The 21,813-nt window shown below is 43.6% G+C and overlaps 1 protein-coding gene across 11 annotated transcripts in view; it reads right to left on the bottom strand.

Annotated features, from left to right (window-relative positions):
• The window catches only part of TSNARE1 (t-SNARE domain containing 1), a 498,360-nt gene that overhangs the window by 365,912 nt on the left and 110,635 nt on the right, over window positions 1-21,813 (bottom strand). The window lies entirely within an intron of this gene.

Genomic DNA, 21,813 nt, shown 5'->3' with positions numbered 1-21,813 from the left:
AGAGTAAGCATTTGAGCTATCATGTTATCCAAGCTTCACATATATGAAAATAATTGTACTATCTCCTGAATCAGGGAAAGACACAACCAGAGTGGTTAAAACCTAGTATTAGAAGTATAAACAGTTATAATTTTATTAATCACCATTTTTGCACCGGTGCTGGGAATGAATTGCTCCCTGACGTTCCATCACGCCGAGCGCTGCACAAAACACGCATGATTAAACGCTTCCTCCCCAGAAAAGCTTACACTGGATGTTTCTTTGTTCAAGCAAGTACATGAACTTGCCATGCGTATAATTAAATCTGCTCTTTCGGGGGGGCCTGATCCTGCAGACATATGTCTATTAACAGTTCCTCCAAGAATAACAAGCTTACTCGTGTGTGAAGCCAGACTGGAGCCCCAACACAAATAGCCGGGATTAAAGGCAGGCATTCAATAATATGGTATATATTCCTTTTAGGCAGCCAGGCCTATCTTTCTCTATCCAGTCTATGGAATCTATTTTCTCAAAATGGAAATTACAGTCACACCACTCTGGTGTCCTTGAGAGGGGGACAGATACAACCCTCTCCTGGAAACTACAGATTTGAAGAAATGAGCAACCTTCTCTATTTCGAGCACATTTAAGTCCTACTAGTCCTTCTATGCAAAGAACAAAGCCTAATATCTGTTATACCCAAATATGTGCTTTACACATATATTTCTTTGAATGCCTCTTGAATGGGCACAAATTGCAAGGAACGGTGATTTTTCCTCCCCTTAGTGCTGGAAATAAATTAAGTCCCCAAAAATTAGCTGTTCTTTCGACCTCTCATATTTTTTTCAGGTTGCTGTGATTAGTGTCTAGCTATTTATTGCATTGCTAAAGCACAGGGAAGAAGACTGGCCAACTTCAGCGACTCCTCTCGAGCCTCCAAGGGCAAGGAATTAATTTTATTGGCGTAGTTGGCAGCACCGATGTGAACTGCGAGGAACCACCTCTTCTGAGCTGGTGCCACTTTTCTTACCTCCTCCCTTTCTTTCCTTACAATACGTGATAAATGGCTCTGATCCATCATCTTTTCACTATTTTCAGATCCGGCTGAATGTCTCACTGCTCTGAATGGTCTAATTATCATAACTATTAAAAAAGCTGGTGGGCAGATGAGACCTGAACGTGGTATTTTCTCCACTGAAGAGACACAAACCTGTCAGATGCAGATCGAAGGCTTGCAGCCACATTAGGACAGCATGTCCAAGCTAAACAGCCCTGTCCATATTAGCTTAGGAGCAGCACTAAACTAAATGCAACCATCCTAAACAGGCAGCTGAGCTGATGGTTCACAGGGTCTCATTTCCCGTTAGGAGAACATACCAGATTAGCCTCTCCAATGGCTAAAGACGTGAAAATGAGATCCGAGAGCAGTTTCTTAGAGCAACCCTCCAGCAAAGTGCACAAAGTGACTTGATATTGCTTCTCGTAAAGCCACTTACACCTCTGTGTTCTTCTCCCTGGGGGGGAGAGATGCATTTGCAATACAGTGACTTGCTTTGGTTGAGTGCTTAACACTCGTGGTTTTCTTAAGAGTTAACAAATGCCGCTGAGCATATTTATAACCAACATAAATGGTGTTTAAAAAATAACATCACCTCCCTTCCCTCTCCTCTTGCTACGGAGCAGCATTGCAGGCGATGGAAGGGGAAATTCATCCCAAAGCTCCCTTTACTGCAGTTATCCTTGAAAAGAAAGACTTATTTTCAGCACATGGGTATCAGTTATACTGGGGAAAAACATCAGTAATTCCCTCCAAAGGAACTCAGCTAAATTCACTCTGTGGTCCAGGAAACACCTGACGGAACTGATCACACATATTACATTCACAGACTTTGCTTCAACAAACCTTAATATCACAACAGCACACCTTAAGCGTCAGCAAGATCTTTTCTGTATTCGCCTTTCCAAAAGACAGCACTACCCATCCTACTCTGTTTTCACTGCCTGTCCCTCTGTGGTGGGAAAACACAACTTGTAAGTGTAAGTCTTTGCTGAGAATATAAAGCAATGAATAAATGCACCAGAAGCTCAGCAGAAAAGAGGTGATAGAGGCAGCTATAATGCCTATTTTCCAGGGAACGAATACTGATCCCCGCGGTTATCTTTGGTCATTGGTGTTCACATAAATATTAAGTTTTCATTTTCTTATTTCCCACTTTATGGCAGCTGGTCCTTTCAGAAAACTACTTTTCTCCCTTCAAAACTACACCCAAATTTCCCAGCTGGAGCTGTAAAGCAAAAGCCAGAAGGTTCCCAGAAAGCAAATAGCTCTGGTTGGGGTTTTTATTTGTTCAATTTTTTTTAAATCTAAAAAAATATGGGCACACAAGGTTTCATGTCTGAGAAATTATGTTTTTTGCCATTGTTCTCACTTTATATGAGACAAAAGATAATATGATGCACTGCAATGGTACCTCTCACAATTTTAGAAGTCCAACAGCAAGAGGTCTTGCGCTCTTCATCTCTTCATCAAAAATTGCGAGATTTCTCTCTTTCCCATTAAGACCCCCAGGCACAGTCATCCCTGCACCATGCCATATAACTATCACGTTTATTCATTTTGCCATGTGATGTTCACTCTCACTTTCTGCAGCATGCAAGGCTAACTCAGGCTAATGCCGTTAGAGACAAAAGGTGAGTCCCAAGACCTTTCTGCAGCCACGCTTTGTTAGGCCAACATTATGGAGGAGAAGTAACTTGGGGATGATCAGAGCAAGAAACAGTAAATGTCAAGGAAACAGACTTAAAGGAAAGATTGGGTTATACTTCAGCGAACACTTCTCAATGCTGAGGTCTGAATTAATCTCCCTGGAGAAATAATTGAAGGCTGATGAAGAGGAACGTGTAAAAGCGCGATGGACAATTTTGGTGGGGATGGACTGCAATGCCACTCCTGGCCATGAAGATGCCTTAGCTTGAAGAGCATCCACCCACCTGTTCTCACATCCACGTTGTCAGGCCTCAGTTGAGGTCTCGCTGAAGTCTAGAAGAACATGGGAAGGGAAAGAGCTTGGTTTTCCCATCAACATCTGGCATCCTTTTGGCAACTGCACGCAACGCTCAGTACCTTGCCAGGACCCCGCAGGCTGCATCATGTTTTATGAACTACTCAGTCTTTAATTACCCTTAAAATGTGGAACGCCTCAATTCCACCACCGACAGATTTAGTGACTAATAAAAATAGCATACATTTGTATGAATATTAAAACTGATATGAACGACTGCGACCCCCGTGTGGCCCCAGGGCAGCTTTGGGAGCCACCTACCCTCTTGGCAGGTCTGTGGCTCTCAAAAACCCCAGGGGAGAGCTGGAGATAAACACAGTGGCTGCTCCCATCCAAAACCAGGCAGATTAGCTGTAAAAACCTGGTAGTGCTGCCAGAGTTCAGGTACTAATCTTGTTCAGAGAGGTGTGGTGGGCTCCCCAGGCCAAGGGGCAACTTGCTGTCCCACTCTATGGCTGGGATAAGGACCAAAGGATGCTCGGAGAAATATCAGGGGAATAAACAGGGAAACAAAACAAAACAAAAAGTGGGAAATGAGTTTTATAACTACTGAATTTATAAAGAGAAACTAAGGAAAAGGTAAATGATGCAATGTTTGCAAGGAATGATTGTAGATGCTACGCACACCTGAATAGTTACAAGTGGACAAACACTTTCTCAACATACATGTAACCAAGTGTTCAATCATTTGAGATTCAAAGAAGGAAAATCAGCAATTGCTACAAACTGGTAGGAAGCTCAGGACACACATGCGAATGCTCCACTATCCACATTCAAGGGAAAAAAAAAAAAAAAAGTCAAAAAAAAGGTCCAATAAATGCACCTCCAACTCTGGAGACCGGCTCTTCTCTATGGCATGAGTAAAGCAGCGGATGGTCAATCACGCCATCCCTGAAACACTTCTGGAGAAACAGAAGGTACATGAAGTCCTCGGTACTGTAAATTCAGCTCAGCCATTAAAAAGCCATTAGAAATGGATAATGAAATTAAGAAGGGGAAAGCTAATAGGAACCACTGCGTGGAGGGAGCCCTGCTGGTGCTCAGCAATGCGGCCAGCTGAGCACCGAGAAAGAACAAATTGAGTGTTAGGAGGAGGGAAATAAAGCAAGTGCCATAGCTCTGCTTGGCAGGAAAAGTGTAATAGATTCTGTCTCGGAGATGTATCAGCATCTGTGGCTTTTAAATCATGGAGAAGGCAGAGGGGAGCAAAGCTTTTAGCACTCAAAGCAAAATCTGTGACGAGACCTTTATGATGATGAAACGCACTCGGGAGTGAGGGAATTAACAAGAGGCAAAATATCCAATAGGAGACTGGGCACCTTAGTTCTTCCTCTGTCCTCTACCAGCCTTGAGATCCCAAAGAAGAATAAGGAAGATTTTTTTCCTCCTTCCCTGTTGCCCAGTCTGACAGCTTGGAAACACGTAAATATTTCTTCGCAATTTTCATAATCACAGCAAGATCCTCAATATGCTTCAAAATTACAACTGAAAGAGCAACATGTAACGTGAGTTATCAACACCATTAGGGAAAGAAGCGCTGCTTCAGTTTTTGCCCAGAAACGTCGAGGGAGTGTCAAGGTTGAGGCAAGACCTTGGGATATCCAACTCTTCAGTCTTGTCCTGAACACTACAACAAATCAAGTTTCTACATTTCCCACCCCCTCCTTTGCTCTCCCTATGGAGGAAAAGATGGAGAACTTATTGAAAAATGGGAAGACTTCTTCCGGGCACTAAGTATTTGAAAACAAACTGCAGACCTAAAATGAACATTTTGGAGAGACCTAAATGCAGATGGTTAAGGAATCACTTATTCAAAATAGTTTATCTTCAGCGACACTTCACTGCGCTGCTTAAACTGAATTTAATCTCCACGTCAGACGGCAGCTTAACCATCTCATCGTCCCCTTTGTCCACACAAACAGCAAATCGATCAGAGGAGTTTTGCATCTTTTCCTGCACCAGCATCTCCTTAAGAAAATCAACACTTGCACACTCACCTGCACATAATTAGGCTGGTTATGCCAGAGGACAACACTACTCTAGCTAAAAACAGTGCACGATTATGCTATCCACCTTTACAATGGGGAAAAAAGCCCTCATTTACCCTTTAAAATACCCTTGCAACAGTTAGAAAGTGGGGTTTGGTCTTGTATATCTACACATCTACCACTATATACACTGGGAAAGTGCAGCTGCCCCTGGCATAAAGCGAGGGAGCTGCTTAACCCCAGAGCTAAAAGCCCACGCAGAGCTCTCTGTCAAAGGCTGATCGGGGCCTTGAGAGTGAAATAATTAATAAAGACCAAACAACACACATTTCTGCTTCTGCAAGGCCAGGAAAGGTGAAGCAGCATCATTTTTCCAGTCTCACGCAAGGTAGCTCGCGAGTAGGGAAAGGTATTAAGAGCCTACGATATTAATTAAGTTAATAGTTTGGGATTTAAGACAGGACATCAAACATGCCTGCTGTATTACAATCTACTTGTGTGTGCCTGCTCCAAAATCCCAGAGCAAAATTATGTCACTGCAGATGCAAGGACACGGGTTACGCTTTGCAGATTTCAATCAAGTAAAATTTACCATTCAGCTGGGTCCTTTCTGGACACAAGAAGAAGCTGACCTTGAAGAATTACTATGAAAGCTTCGGAAGACGGTCAGCATTTGATCCTGCACAAAATGTAATCACTGGGAATATCAGGAGATCATGTCTAAATGAGCACTCGGCTCTGTCCCACAATGGTCTTGTTTTGCTGTTAGCAAAATCAGTGATTTATTCCTTCTCCAGACTCAGGGGTGGGGAAACTCGCTGTGCACAAAATATTTCTCCTCTGATCTTCTAGGCAGTTGCACTAACACTGGGCAATGGCTCCACAGTTTGTCCAGGAAAGTCGCTCTTACCCAAGGGGGGCTGCAACTTTACCTCGGTCTGTCCCTAGTTACTGCAAAGAAATTAAAATATGCAGACAAATCACCTGTTCTCCACTTCTGCCTTGAGGATGACAGTCCCATTTCCCGACAGTTTTATGGCTGCTCTGCACTATGGGGTTGCCATACCCATTCTCCTCATTTTTCTCCTCCATCCCCATTTCTTTCCTTTTGCACACGCAGCACTAACATGAAATCCTTTCTAAACCTCCTCACGAACACATCAGAGGGTCTCATAAACTACCATAAGATAAATCTACGATGAAGAAGAGGAGGTCCTCTGCAGCCTGCTTCATTATTCATTGATGAGCTCCCAACCAGATACTGTAACCAATTCTGTAAAAGACTATTTTTTTTTTTGCCTTGTCCCTAACATCCCTAAATTTATACAATGCTGTTTTGCAGACATCCACTGATTCTTTATCCTCTTTATCCTCCTTGCCCTTCCAAAGCACCTTCCAGCAGAGGATTTAGAATTTTTTTTCCCCAAACAAAACTTTTCCCAAGGTGAGCACAGCTATTTATATAAGATCTGAGCCAATGGGCCAGATCAGAAATTCATGTGTTTCGATACCTGCCTCCGGGACCTACAGAGAAGCTACAGAAATGGAGAGATAACCTACACAAGAATGATCCTCCAAAGCCTTCATTTTTTTAGAGGTTTGGTTTTTTTTTTATATACCTTGAAGCATAAGGGTCTAATCTCGTTATCCTTAAATGTTTACCATTACAGTTGTGTATACTCTTTGGGGCCACAGAAATAGTTTGTGCCTTTTGGTGCTCAGATGAACTTTTGGCCACGGTGATGTCTTCCCATAGCAAGTGTCACACATTGATGGGTCTTCCATGAGCAACTCTGGACCAACCAACCAAAACAACTCCCTAACAATTATATCCCAAAGCACAAAAAATAAGCTGTCCACGTGGTTTTACATTAGACAACGTGATTATAGAGCCTTGTGTTTTAAGGAGCCTCATGTGTGCAAGTCAGAGGGAAAAACAAGGTGTCAACAAACATACTCAAGCACTTCCCTCTATTTCTCGAGCCTCCCTGCTCCAGCTCAGATGTCTGTCTTTCTCGATGCCTGAAGCAGTAAGTTTTACAAGTTATTTGTGAGCAGACAAATCACCAGTTTGATATCTATTTTAGCAGGGAATGGCAGCTGCAAAGGAAAAAGAGGCACAAACGACTAGTGAATAATCCCTCTCTTCTCCTGCTGGGCACAGCTAAAGGTGAAGCAGTGCAAGAAGCTCTTCCTCTACAGCAGGAAAGCCCCATCTCCCATCATGAGACTGTGAAATAAATGGAAAAGACAGTAAGCTGATGTCTTTGCTGCCAGATCCACCTCTGCAAGAGGATTTTGGGCAAGGCAGAAACCAGGGTGTCCCAGGAGAGCTTTTTAAAATTTGCTTCCCTGTGCTCCCCATCCCTGTATCACCACCTTCCTGATCGCGTCCACCCTTGACATACCCAGGGTGGTTTTTCTGGCCATGCAGGGGGTTGTTTCACAATGAAAAGTCACCAAAACCCCCACTACTGTCCTTCTGCCAGCTGCACTGAGCCTCACCTTGAGCTGCTGAAAATTGCAGTTTCACAGAAAATGAGCTTATAATGCAAAGTCATGGAGTCTGCAGGTATCAGTAAGTATTTTACCTTTTCTAACTTTTAACCTGGGATTGGAAACATCCTCAAAAAAAAAAAAAAAAAAAAGGCAAAGCATTTATCCCACCAGAACATTCAAATGCAGAATTAGTTTCAGGCTTCCTCTGAAGCACTGAAGTTTGAAGACCAGTTATCAAGTATATTAAAAAAGGAAAATAAAAAAGGAAAATAAAAAAAGAAAAAAAGCTGCAGAACAGGTCCTGCATTAGAGCACACCAACCTTCATTTCTTTATTTTTAAATGATTACATCTTCAAACCCGGTGACGCTCCTCCCAGTAGACACAGCCAATATCCTGATCTATTTTTTGATCTTCTAAATCCAGGCACAGGCAGAGGAAGCTGAGCTCAAGCCGACGGGGAAGCATTCGCACGCTGCAGACCGCTAACCAGCACTGCAACAAGGAAACTCCGGTTGGGTCCCCAGCTTGCCCTCATCATCACGTTATTTCTTGGCGCTTCGCTCCTAAATAGCCAAGTGCTGTATGTGACTTTCGCTGCAAAGCCTTTCATCCGTGGCTATGTGTTTCTGCAAAGCTGCGGATGAGATAAAACTGGTCTCGGCCACTGGGGGTCATTAAAAGGCCTGGTAGAGCCTCCTCCCAGGAATTGAGATATTTCTCATGCTGGAATCTGACACCTTTGCTCCTTTAAGTATTTGTCAGTACCTCTGCGTTATAACCCATTGGGACCAGCAGCCACTAAATCACCTTCGTTTTCCACCTCTCAGTTGAGGTTTCCCCTCCTTTCCTGCTTAACTTACAAGATCTGACTCAGTCACTGCTGAACTGCAGATTAGCAACCAAAACCCATCTCAGGCAAATCAATATGTCTTTAAAAAGAGCAGCAGAAGAAATATAACAGCGTACAAAGTCTCCTAACACTTCTGCTGGTCTTCCGGCCACAATCCTGTCTGTAGGCTGGGCAGGGAGGGAAACCTCCCTGGAGAGCAGTGATAGACTTCTCCCCCATCCCCTCTTCCATGTCAAGGAAGCAAGACACACGTGAAGATGCTTGACTACTTGAAGGTAATGCAGTGAGCCATGGTCACAGGCTTGAAAACGCAAGTCAACGAACGAGCCAGTAAACATCATGTTTAGTGCAGTTTCATGAGAAATAATCATGACAACCTTGGCTAAGAGGACTCTCTGTGGAGGACAGCAATATGCATATCCTTCAAAAGGTAGACAAAGGAGAAAATCTATTTACTGTGTTAAAAATGTAGCTCGCTTGCAAGAATACCGACAACACACACCTCCTTTTGGCAAGGACTTCAAGGGAGGGCAACAACACATGCCCACACACGGTTTAACGCAGGACAATCCATCTAAGCCTATGAGTAATGGTCCCCTTCTTAGATGAGAAAATGGAATGGACTTCCTAAAACCAACCGGCATGAGTGCCTGTTTCAGGGCAGGTAACAGTTCGTGTTGGTGCCCTGAGGAGAAGGACTTGGGGGTGTTGATTGATGAGAAGCTCAACATGAGCCAGCAGTGTGCGCTTGCAGCCCAGAAAGCCAACCGTGTCCTGGGCTGCATCAAAAGAGGTGTGACCAGCAGGTCGAGGGAGGGGATCGTCCCGCTCTACTCTGCTCTGGTGAGACCCCACCTGGAGTGCTGCATCCAGCTCTGGGGGCCCCAGGACAAGACACACATGGAGATGTTGGAGAGAGTCCAGAGGTGGCCACAGAGATGATCCAAGGGCTGGAGAACCTCTGCTATGAAGACAGGCTGAGAGAGTTGGGATTGTTCAGCCTGGAGAAGAGAAGGCTCCGGGGAGATCTTTATAGCGCCTTCCAGTACCTGAAGGGGCTTCAGGAAAGATGGGGAGGGACTGTTTATCAGGGAGTGTGGTGACAGGACAAGGGGTAATGGGTTTAAGCTGAAGGAGGGTCGATTTAGATTAGATGTTAGAAAGAAATTCTTCCCTGTGAGGGTGGTGAGGCACTGGAACAGGTTGCCCAGAGAAGCTGTGGAGACCCCATCCCTGGAAGTGTTCAAGGCCAGGTTGGATGGGGCTTTGGGCAACGTGGTCTAGTGGAGGGTGTCCCTGCCCATGGCAGGGGGATTGGAACTAGATGAGCTTTGAGGTCCCTTCCAACCCAAACTATTGTACCATTCTATGATTCTATGATTGGTGGTTCACTCCTGAAGCACCCACCCTTCCCATGGAGATGTGGCTCAGAGCTGGAGCCTTCTCCAGGCGATCCAAGATTAATGGTGGGGTTTGAGCACAAAGCTGTTCTACAGTCTGCACCGACGGGGACACAGACATAAATACGCTCATGCCAAACTAGGAAAAGTATTTATAGGGCACTGTAAAACAATGTCATTGACTTGGCTTTAGGAAACCTGGCCAAGAAAAGCAGCATGGGCAAGTGAGGACTGAGAGAAGGGGGAAGAAAAGAATTGGGGGAAAAAAAAAAAAAATATCTTTTTTTGAGAAAAATAAAAAGCTGAGTCCCTGCTGTGCCTAAACCAATGGATACGGAGGAGGTGGGATTTTTAGAAATAGTTAGGAAAGCGAGACACAGCAAATCAAGCAGAATACCCAGCATTTCTCCCAGAAAGCAGGCTGGCTTTTGTTTTCAGCCAAGAAGAGGAATGCACAGCGTACGACAGCAGTGAAAGCCCCCCGCCGCCGGCAGGGAATCCCTTCTGCCTGACTCACAGCCACCCTGATGCAAATGCCAAGGAGAGAAACTCCAAGCAACGCTCGTAAGGCTTTCTACTGCAGAGAGGCACTGCCACCGCCTAGCGTGATGCTGAAATGCTGGCCCGCTCCTTGTCCCCTCTCAGATCAGCTTTAAAGAGGTGTCAGACTTGCCCAGAAGAAGCAAAACATATCAATAAAAAAAAAAAAAAAAAAAGGTGGACCAAAGAGCATAGGGTGTTCCACCAGAAACTAGAAACAAAAAGATTGGAGAGCAGTACCAAGACAGGCAGCCCTCCTCCCACCAACTAGACAGCATATAAATAAATAAATTAAAAAAAAACAAAACAAAAAATAAAATAAAATGAAATAAAATGAAATGAAAAGAAATAAAATAATAAAATAAAATAACATAACATAAAATAACATAAAATAAATATGATATAAAATAAAAAAATAAAGCAAAGCTGGATTCTTGCCAGGTGAAATTGGGAGGAATGGAGGGAAAAAGAAGCATTGACACAAGATACATTAACAACTCAATTAACACCCCTTATCTAGTTGAGGGGGGGGGATGCCAGGCATCCCCTGACTCCAAAGCAGTCCCATTCTCTGATGTCCAGGAAGCTCAAACTCTTGTTTGCAAGAGTGTCTGTTTTCTTATTAATCTTGCACATAAGCATGCATTTTTTTCTCCCTGTCAGGATGTCAGCAAGGCCTGGTTGCTTCTTCTCCAACACTTATGAGCAATACGTGTGAAAACCCCACGAAGAAGAAGAAGGAAAAAAAAAAAAATCTTTGCGAAAAGACTGAAATTCTGTTAACAAATCCAAAATTAAAAATACGAATAGGTAACACTCTGTTTTAGCAGTAAGGCTGTAAAAGGAGAGGTATGAAATGACGGAAACCTCCAAATTAGATTTCAAAAACATACTCAAACACACAACTACATATACTGCATATGCATACAGCCTAGGTAGGTACATAAACACATTCTATACAGTTTTAGCTATTTTATTGTTATTAGTTCCTGGAAGCCTTCCAGAACAAAAACGGGCCTTGGACTCCCCTGTCCCTACATGCATCATCAAGTACCTGGAGACCTGTGAGATGTGACTTCAAAAGCGTTTCTGGAAATGGGATATAGGCTGCAAAAAAAGCCCACTGTGAATATTTTTATCCCGCTACCGTACCTCCCAAGAATTATCACCTGTGTACCACTTCAGTGTGCTGCAGGCTTAGTTACCATTAAAAATACTGCGTTTAGAAGGAATTAAACCATCTTTAATGTACTTAAGAAGTGTTCATATAGGGAAAAAAAGAAATGTATCCTCATCCGGCTGTGTTCCTCAGCAGCCACAGAAAGGTAAGAAACACAGACATCCCAGTAATGTGTTTCTACTTAGTTCATCTGAAGATGCATGAAACCAGTTTGGGGTCTGGACAAGAGGGCACCCCAAAGCTAACCCCCTGCTCACCCACCACATTTCAAAGACAAGGAGCTTCTCAGCGAGTCCCACCCGCTTATAAAGCAGTTGTGGGCATTATTTCAATGATGTTCAATGAAGTTACTGCTACGTGGGGCTGGATTAAAGCTGCCACATCAGTTTGGCCAGTCCCTAGGTGTGTTTTAAGTTCAAAGCGGATGGTGGCTGTCACCTGGGAACGTGTGCTGCCAAGCAGAGGAGATGCGACACAGTTGTGCTGGCCACTGCCCTGTTGGCCATCTGGTGAGATGGCATCATGCCCGGCGGCTAGACGTGTGGGTCTTTGCCAGGGACAAAAGGATCTAGTTTTTCAGATGGACTAAGCTCAATTAAAACTAAAAATAGCACCTTAGCCCAAGGAAGCTGCTCGGTGATTTGGAAGAACTGGGGACGTTTCCCACTGTCACCAGACAAGAGCCAATCTGTCCATCCCCTGTGACTCTGTGGACTGGGACATGGATGACAATTGCAAATAGTCTTGAAACAACAAGAAGTGCCAGTCTCTGACCCTGAGCTTCTCTAAAAATATGAGTTATGTGGGGTAAGAAAGCATGTGCATTGCAGAAAGGCATGGAAACCAGAGAATAAAATGCATGTACTGTCTGGGATGTCACAACTAAAGGTTGTCAGAGACAGGCCCTGCTCTTCATAGCTTAAAGAATCATTACTAACAGCATGATCTATGGTTCTCCAGACTGCCTTCAAGTCTTCAGGACTGGTTTCTTCAGCACTAACATCCATGTGAGTACCCCAAAGGGCAAAACTTCACTCTCCGGCTGCTTCATTTCCATGTCAGCCAAGGGAAGAAGTTGCAGGTAAGTCACAGTGTCTATGATGACAACCTGTACCGAACTCCCACAGCTACAGGACAGAAGAAATTACGCTATCTTCAAGTGCTTCTGCAGACTAAGAAACCTTCCAGGGCGAAGAGAGAGGAGCATCCGTGGAAGATAGATGCTAAGTAGTTCTGCCAAAAGAAGAGAATGAAAATCTACATCTACGTAACTGTCCACTGGCAAGTTTCATTTTTTTCAAGTAAAAAACAACTTTACAGCTTGTTGGGTTTCTACTGTGCAGATGTTCAAAAATCCCAGTAGCAAAGCTCATGTGTGGTTCTGCTGGAAGATGAGCCCAGGACAGAAACAGCTCACCTCAAAGGATGGCCAGTGCTAGATGACAGCAAGCCTTGTGAATCACAAGTAAGAAAATGCAGTGAATAATGCGGTCCCTGTTTTAAGGGAATGACCAAGATTTCACAGCAAGGGAGTCCGGCTAAGGAAAACCCTGTAGCTCAGGAACGGGGAGGAGAAAGCCTTTTCCAGGAAAATCATGCCAGCTTCAAACCTTAGGATACAGTCATCAAGGGAAACAGAGCAGGCAATGGGTTTGGTTTGTGAGCAGGAATTCTTCCACAATCCAAATCCTTCATCCATCAAATGATGACAAAACTCGCTTTCTGCAAGAGATGAAACACCGCTGGGATGGGACTGGGCAGAGCCATCCTCCAGCTGCCGCAGGGGCAAGAGACCATGAGCTTTCCACTCGCCTTTCCCACCGCCGTGCCATGCTTCACAGCACAAGAGGTGAGCAGGGGGAGAGCTGTCAAGTGCAACCAACTTTGCGCTATTTTTCCTGGCTAAGCCCATTGCATTTGTTCCTTGATGTACAAATCAGCAGGGCTTTGATTTATTCCTCCTCCTTCGCCCTGCCTGCTCCAGCTTGAGGTGAGGAAGCAATGGGAAATTGGCATTAGAAACACCTGTGCAATCACTTGCACATCTCAAAACCTACGCAAGCTGCTTCTTCCACCCCACTACAACCATCTGTAGGACTGTCATTACCCTCAGCCACATCAACAGCCACTGAAGGTGCTCATGAATCCCCACCATTAATATCCAAGTCTAACAGAGAAATTCAGGGAAGATCTACAACACATACGCCCTAACATCCAATTCAAAATCCCTCCTTGCTCCTAAACGCTTTCCATCCACACTAATTCACCCTAATCCCCAATCTACCTGCTTACATCTGTCGAGTCCTTCCTCACTGTTGATCTTTAATCCCTGCCCACTTCTAGCTGCCAGTGTCTGTCTCCAGGCAAACGTCAACCTGGAAGAAGAGAGAGTTAGCAATGATATTTCTGGACTGACAGCATGGATAAAATCTTTATTCCTTTTTTTTTCCCCACCCAACTCAAATTCCGTTTGTGTCATACATATTTGGGTCACCTGTGCCTACCCCTCCATAATGTACAGAAGTGAGTTTGTATACATTCTGCAAAGAAATACATCCTTATAGTGAGGCTGTAGAACAGAAATCCACAACTAGTTATTTCAGTATCTATATAAATCTCCATTCCCATTCTGCTGGCAGAAGCAAATATTATAAAACTCTACTTGCATCTTCAAAGAGAAAAAGGAAAAAGCACACATACACACAGGATGCTAAGTTCTGTTCTTCTAATTGATTAAGACAGACATATTCTACATCCTTAAGAATTTAATTAATTAGACAATAGTAGGCAACAGGAGGGGAAGGAAAGAAGAAAACAGGGAAGTTAAGAGATTTGCACAAGGCCATGCTACAGAGTAGTGGCAGAGGTGACCAAGACTTGGAAGCTCACAACTTTCCAGTCCAGAGCCTTAAAATTTAAAAGGATTTTCCTGCATGTCAAAAAAAAAAAAAAAAAAAAAAAGAGTGTTCCTCATTCAGTACTGAAAACCAGCACTCTGCAGTTCCCAGACTCTGTATTTTGGATGTGCTTTCAGGAAAGAAATAGCAATATATGTGTCAAAGAGGAATTACTCCCACCATAAGAAATTTTACAATACATTGGCTATTAGGTACCACCTAGGTTTAAAACAAATTCACGTTTATCCATTTAAAAATGCACACCTTAGCTCTGTCTTACAGACAGTTAAAGAAGCACGTAACTTTTTTTTTTTTTTAGGTGAGCAGCTGACTCAGCCAGATATTCCCAAGCGATGCTGTGGGCTTGTCCAGGGCTGTGAAAGCAAACGAGGAGAAAAATTCCCCTCCTTGGAGGCTCAGAGATCTACAGGTGGGAGCAGGAGTGGTGGAGCAGGGCCTGGGTGCATACGTGCTCTCCAAAAGCTCAGTGACTTTCCGGGCTGCAAGCTGCGCTCATGCACGGAGGTTTTGCTAGTTGTTTGTTGTTTTTTTTTTTTCCCCCATAACACTGGATGCAAATATACTCCAACCTCTCAAATACACCGAGGTCCGTATCATCCAGCATGCCCTGCAGCACCCACTTTCCATATCACAACAGCACAGGCAGCAGAGGTTAAGTTTTCCCTTCCTAAACTTTATCCCAGGTTTCAGATTCTTTAAATTCGTTCACTCTTAACAGCCAAAACCCCCAGCAGAAATTCTGCAACAACCACCACAACAAAAATAATCCCTGAAGCAATAGAGTTAATATAAAGTTTGCTTTGCGGCCAAAGATCAGAGTGCTGTTGCACAACCTCACCCGTGCCAACGTCTGACTCGTACCTGGGGAATGCTTGGGACAAAGTAAAACCAGCCAGATACTATTCTAGTTCTTCCGATGCTCAGTAATATCCCTTCCCAAATTTACTGGGGTTACTAGAGCAATAGCAGAGGAGACAGAGCACACACGTGATCGCTCGCTGCACATTTACGTCCTTGTGTCAATCCAAACTAGGACAGACTAAGTCAAATTTAATTTCAACCTCACTTGGTTTGCTGATGTGCACATACAAAAACTAAACAAACGAACAAACAAAATATTAAGAGACCTTTTAGCAAGCCGTAAGGGCAGCAAAAATTGTCAGCACCAGCACCTTCTGAAGAATGGGACAGGGAATGCAACATGAGTGGATAAATCTGTGCCAGCAATGACAGCCTGCTCCTGGATACCACTTTTTTCCAACAAAATTTGGGGCATGTTGCAGCAAAGGAGTAGCAGAACCTCAAGAAAAATGCTGGCTGGAGCATTCACCCTGTCCGGAGCCTGATTGTGCTTTCTCCCTGGGCTTCATGGTCAGGCACCTATTGGGAAACTAAAGGAATCACCAGCACGTTCATCCTGCTCTGCTTTGCCTATCGAGGCACCTCCACCCATACGACGAGCAGACCGCGGGGAGAGGATCTTCTTAAGCTACTTCTAATTTGACTGTAATCAAGTGGAAAATGGAGCAGGCTATTCCGAGAGGATGAGATGTTTAAATGCATTTCCAGCCGAATGCTGCCTAAGGAGAGGCCGGCATCGTTACTTTCTGATTTTCTGTTCGAGACTGGGACAATCAGCATTTTTACATGTTTACAGTAAAATGGCTTTGGATGACCAAGACTAGCAAATAAAATTGGTAGAGAAAAAAAGGTTTGTCTTTACCCAAGAGGTTTTCAAGTTGTCAGCTCACCCTCACATATTTAATTAAAACGTTTATTTATTCCAATGGCGTGTTCTGGTTTTGCTAGTTATATAAATAAATGCATAACCACTTAACTTCCCTGAAATACTGAGATTAGAGTGAAACATTTATTATAATGTTAAACGTGCCAGAAGGGATAGGGCAGAGGTTTTCAAAACAAACAGTTTCAAAGTTAATTCGTGTATGAAAGTGAATTCTCCTGGCAATTCCTTTTGCTATAAAACACATTATTCATTACTCATTAATATGTTTTCTTATGTTTAGGCTTATTAATTCATTAAATCACTGCTAAGATCTCGAAGAACTGGATGTAAAACAGAGGATATCCTCTAAATTTAGTGAAACTGGACTAAGGAAATAAATTTGTAATGTTTGGAAGTCTTGCACAATAGCAAAGAAAGAATATGAAATAATTCCTCTGTAGATGCCAGAAAAAGCTTTTTGAGGTTATTTAGTGGGAGAGATCATCTTGTTACGATTTTCTTGTATTATTTGCATCTAGGCTTTGACCAGGACTCTATTTCAGGTCAATTAATAGCTTATTTAATACAACACCTGAGTCTTCTACTTCTGTGTCCCCAAAAATTTAAAAAAAAAAAAAAAAAAAGACAGGATTCAAGACTTAGAAGTGATACTCAATCATTAAGACTCTCAGAAACCTTTTACACAATATTTTATTGTTTAGTGCTGTATAAAATAAAGACCACTTTCTTTACAGCCCAGGTGGTAACTTTGGAGTAATATTTGTGAACCCATCTACGCATGGCAGATAAAAGGTGCTACAGAAGGTCACACTTCAAATCCTTCCTTCCATTCTACACTTGACGGGACTCCATCCCAAAAGCTTGCTTTGGTTATATTACTGAATGTGATCAAGACACAGTCCAATCCTTCAGTTTTAAAGGCTTTAATTTTGGAAAAAAAAAAAAAATCCCTAATATTGCATAGTAGCTTTGAATCTCCCTAAAAGATTCAAAGATTTTGTTCTTGCTTTCTTTCATTGCTTTTAACTTTTTCTAACACACTATACTAAAGACATTTAAGTGCACGGTTGGGTCCCTCATTGCTCCGGTGAGGAACAGTTGCCATGACCAGACCTAGACCACCTTCCAGATCCTTTGGACAACTCTGTACACTGCAGTGACCAAGGGTTTCAGTGTCCCTTTGATAGTGTTGCAAGTAATGGAAGTAATTTGAGAAGTGAATGCAAAAACAAAGCAGTATTCAGGTCTGAATACAGCAAAAGGATTAACCACCTGCTTAATTTTAATTAACCTCAGGAGGATTCCTTGTGTACTTAAGAGTTTGTTATGTGCTTCAGCACTTTGCAGTATCAAGATGCGAAGCTGGCAGTGGATTCCTTCCCATGGTTTGCCATCAGACCCAGAGCTGCAATGAGACCACGTTGTGGTCAAGCCACACTGCTGGTTCGTACATGAGCTTTTGAGTGAGTTTTGTCTAGAGAACATCTCCCTCAGCTTTAGCCACTGGACTTGGGTCTCCAGCAGAGCTCTTGCCATCCCCATCCCACCAAAGTGGCTGCAACTGGTGTGAGCATCTCCCTCCCATGCAGCACATGAGTTCTGCGACTTCACCAGCCTGGAGGCAACAATGAACTGCAAGATGGGTTTTTTTAAGGACAAACCACTTTCCAAAACTGCTAAGAAAGAACTAAATAGGATTGGAGAGGTATGAAGAGGACAGAAGGATGGTCCAACCACTGAGAAAGGACGGAGACAGCATTGCCGACACTTTGATGGGACTTTCCACCCAAGAGCTGGCTGGTGTACCAGAGCAGCAGATAGATGGTAGAGAGGGGAGGCAAAGAAAATTATAGACCTGATTCCTGGAAAAATGTTAGAACAAATCATTTAACAATTGCTAAGTATTGAAATGATAATTAAGTGATATATACCCAGCAAACACTGCCAAGAACAACTTGCACGGACCAATCTAATTTCGTTCTGTGACAAGACAACCAACCTAGCAGACAAGGAGGAAGACGCATGTGTGATATATCTTGAGTGCAACTCTGGCCAGTGTCCTGCATGATATCTTCAGGAGCAACTGAAGGAAAAATGGTCTAGATGAAGTCAGAGTAAAATTAAGCACTGACCCAATGGTCCCTTGAGCACATCTAGCATCATTGCACCTCTGGAATATGAAATTACCCTCACCTTTTCTAACCTGGCATTTAATGTCCAGGGCACAGTAAGGTTAATAAAAGCAGAGTTAAAAATTTCCTGGCTTGTGGCATTTTAATTCAAGCTATTTGAATTCCCTGACCTCCATGCCTCCCTGTGTACAGCAGGTTTTGTTCATTTTCCCCACAAAATGATGGGTTTGGGAGGACAGGTTGAACATAGTAGAGAGTGCATGTTGCACACATCAAAATTGTAAGAATCCAGGCTTAATTTCTACTGCTGTACAGTGTTTGGTCTGCATTTATTTTAGACATGTCACATAAAAAAAAATCTTTTGAAGTAATTTCAATCTTTTTAATTTCTCAGGTTAAAAAAGAAAAAAAAAAAAAAAGAAAAAAATGAACAGCTTTCTACTATCTACTTTCCAACTTCTCCATGCAACACCAATGCACAGCTGAAGCCCAGAGAAGGTCCTACAAAGAAACAGGGGAACACTTGGTTTTACATGGATTTTTGGGAACAGAACGAGGAGCGGATGCAGATGCTGCTGGAGAAGGTCGTAACTCACAACTGCTGAGAAGGGACAGTGGCTGTGGAACAACACCATTGAGCCCTAGAACTGCTATACTCCAAGTAATCCTGGTGCTCTCCCTTGCGACACACCTTACGGTGTTCCCCAGTTAAGGCTACAGAACATTTGAGTTTTGCTGAGAGCAATCTCCCTTTTCTCCAAACAATTTCTGATAGAGGAGAAGAAAAAAAAAGTATACTTCCTCCCTCCCCCACCCCAAGAAATCCTGGATATCCAGCAACATCACCAAAAGCCGAGTTTGAATCAGAGTTTTCTGACCCTCAGGAGTCCCAGGCAAACTAAATTCTCCAGAAAATTGCCTCTAGGATTCCTCCCAAAACTGCTGCAAACGGACCCCATGGATCTCTCTAATTAGGCTGGTCAGCAAGGGGAAACCGCCTCGCAGCCCGACAATGGGCTGTAAGTCCATCCATCACCGTGTCAGCCCAGGGCCATGGGAAGCACCTTCAAGTAATTAATCTTTCCCAGCCTGGGGAGCGCATTCGGATCAAGCATGGAAGAAATGCAGCCAAGATGGACAGACAGGTATTAGGACAGAGGACACCCTCATGGTAGCATCACCCTTTGTCAAAAAAACTCAAACAAAACCCAAAACCCCTTTTCCTTGCTCTCTTTCATGAAATTAAAGATTTAAAAAAGGAAGTTCCCAGCGGTTCTTTTTTCCCCATCCTGCTGTACGACCACTTGTTGTGACAAGCCTCCAGCTCCTTGGGGGAGCTGGGGATGCCGAAACTTGCTTGTTCTTGGTATGTGATTTCCACTCCCATTTATTACCGAAAGGCTATTAAGCAGTGCCATCCCCATCGCCTTTATTGTTGCAGGATCTCAGGGGTTTCTGTTGGATGCCTGAAGATTACCACTGGACCACACGCTACTGTTGGACAGTAACTATCTGCACGGATGCTGGTACCTGTTTTTATTTATTTATTAGATATAAAAAGAAGAAGAGGTTTAGAGCACATGCAGAACGTGTCCATCAAGGTCTGCCCCCACTGCGCGCAGACATACGTACACCAGCGGGAAGGCCACGCTCTTTTGTTCCAGCCATACCATGATGTAATACAGCGAGCAGTTTTTCTTAGCAAGCCAGTCATCCGTCTTTCAAAAGCAGGAGGCAGACGATTAGTGTTGCATTACCCTCTCCTGACACATAATTAATGACAATATTTGGGGATACTACAACAAAAGACATCCGGCATGTGTTAGTCTCTCGTGGCGAAGGGGCATGGGGAGCTACATAAGTTCAGATGTAACATTTCTGATTGAGACACACGGAAAGAAGTTTCTCCAAGTTGCCCTTGGCCAACACAGTCAGGTTCCTTCCCTTGCAATCCTTTCCACAGGGAGGCCTAGCCGAAGGACCAACTCTATTTAGCAAGTCCACAACCAATTTTGGCTTGCTGGAATAATCAACCCTAGAGGACCTTGGAGATGTGTCCATCACAATGCCACCCGAGATGATGTGTGTGTGCGTGGAGGGGAAGCCAGCACTCAACTCCAAGACATAAGCCAACATGTTAACAGGCTCCGGCTGGCAAGCCGACAGACCGTGGCTGTCTTGAGAAAGCTGATGTTTCTACATCAGCTGCTTTTTGCAATCCACTGATGGCGGCTTCAGCGTCACATCAGTAACTGCCAAATGATGGGCAAGCTGGACACAATGAGGTATTTCTTCCAATATTTAGAGATTTCAAGTGTCTTGAATTATTCTGTGCATTTGCATTAAAAATAGTGGTCCTTTCATACAGCACAGTATGTATTCATGGGTTTTTTAACCTAAACTACAATGAGATTCATCATTTGTCTAGTCCACATTTCAATTCTCTTTTCTTATGGTTCTTTCATTGTGCCCAAGTATCCCATTCTTCCTTGCTTTTATGCCTTTAATTTTGCCTTGTAGAATAGCCTAAAAATCACTATTTACAACTGAACAGACAACTTGCACTTACTTCAATACCTTCTCCCTTTTCAAATAATAAAAAAAAATCATAATTACACCCAAACTCGTAAGAAAACAGAAAACCAAGAGAAACCTCTATGCTTCTTTTATATTTCCATCTGGGGGGGAACATCTATTTATAAAACAACAAAATGTTTCCCAAAGAACATTTGCAACCCTCAAAACCAAATCTGGCTGCCTTAATGAACAGCCCAGCTGAAATCAAAGGCAACTGAAGAGAGGGGTGATGTTCTTCCCCGGTGCAAAGCGGTAACACAGCCCTTTGCTACGTTACAAAGTCTCCTTTCCTGATGCTTCTGCAGAGGTCTGAACTCCCAGTCATGCCTACACCATAGCCACTGCAGCCTCACCCTGCAGTGCAAGCCAGACCCAGGACCAGAATTAAATGCAAGAAGCTAACAAGAAGGCTTGCTGAAAGCCAAACTAGATTAATCCAGATCCAGCCCTACAGCAATTGCCCATCTGGATTGGGAGCCAGCGCACATCTGGGCAGCTGGAGATGTGGTCTTACCTGCCCTTGCCCACATGGGCTGGCCTCTCAAAGAGCAGCTCAGAAGTGGGCAGGATGAGACCTACCTTCCAACTCCATTCACGAGCCAGCCCCACATCAACAGGGACAACCATTGTGCTACCCACTGTTCTTCTGGCAAAGGATGCCTCCTACGACTTGCCTGTGTCAAGAAGCGGACACAGCAGAGTCAACACCTTCAACACACAAAAGCAGGAGGTTATAATCATTAGCTCTGCTCCATGTTACAATAATTAAATTATGAATTTGCTTTTATGAAGCACAGCTTTGACTTGTACACTTGGGACCATTTCAGATACAGTGGTTGACATCTGGATGCTGTTCTCTTTCTACTTTAGTGCTTCCAGAGTTCTTTGGGGCAAGGGGTGGAACAGGGAAGGAAAACACATCTGTTTAAAAACATGCCA

This window comes from Grus americana, chromosome 2 (assembly GCF_028858705.1).
Source record: "Grus americana isolate bGruAme1 chromosome 2, bGruAme1.mat, whole genome shotgun sequence".
Taxonomy (NCBI): Eukaryota; Metazoa; Chordata; class Aves; order Gruiformes; family Gruidae; genus Grus; species Grus americana.
The sequence above is the reverse complement of the archived record's forward strand: the minus strand, read 5'-3'. Positions and strand labels throughout refer to the sequence as shown.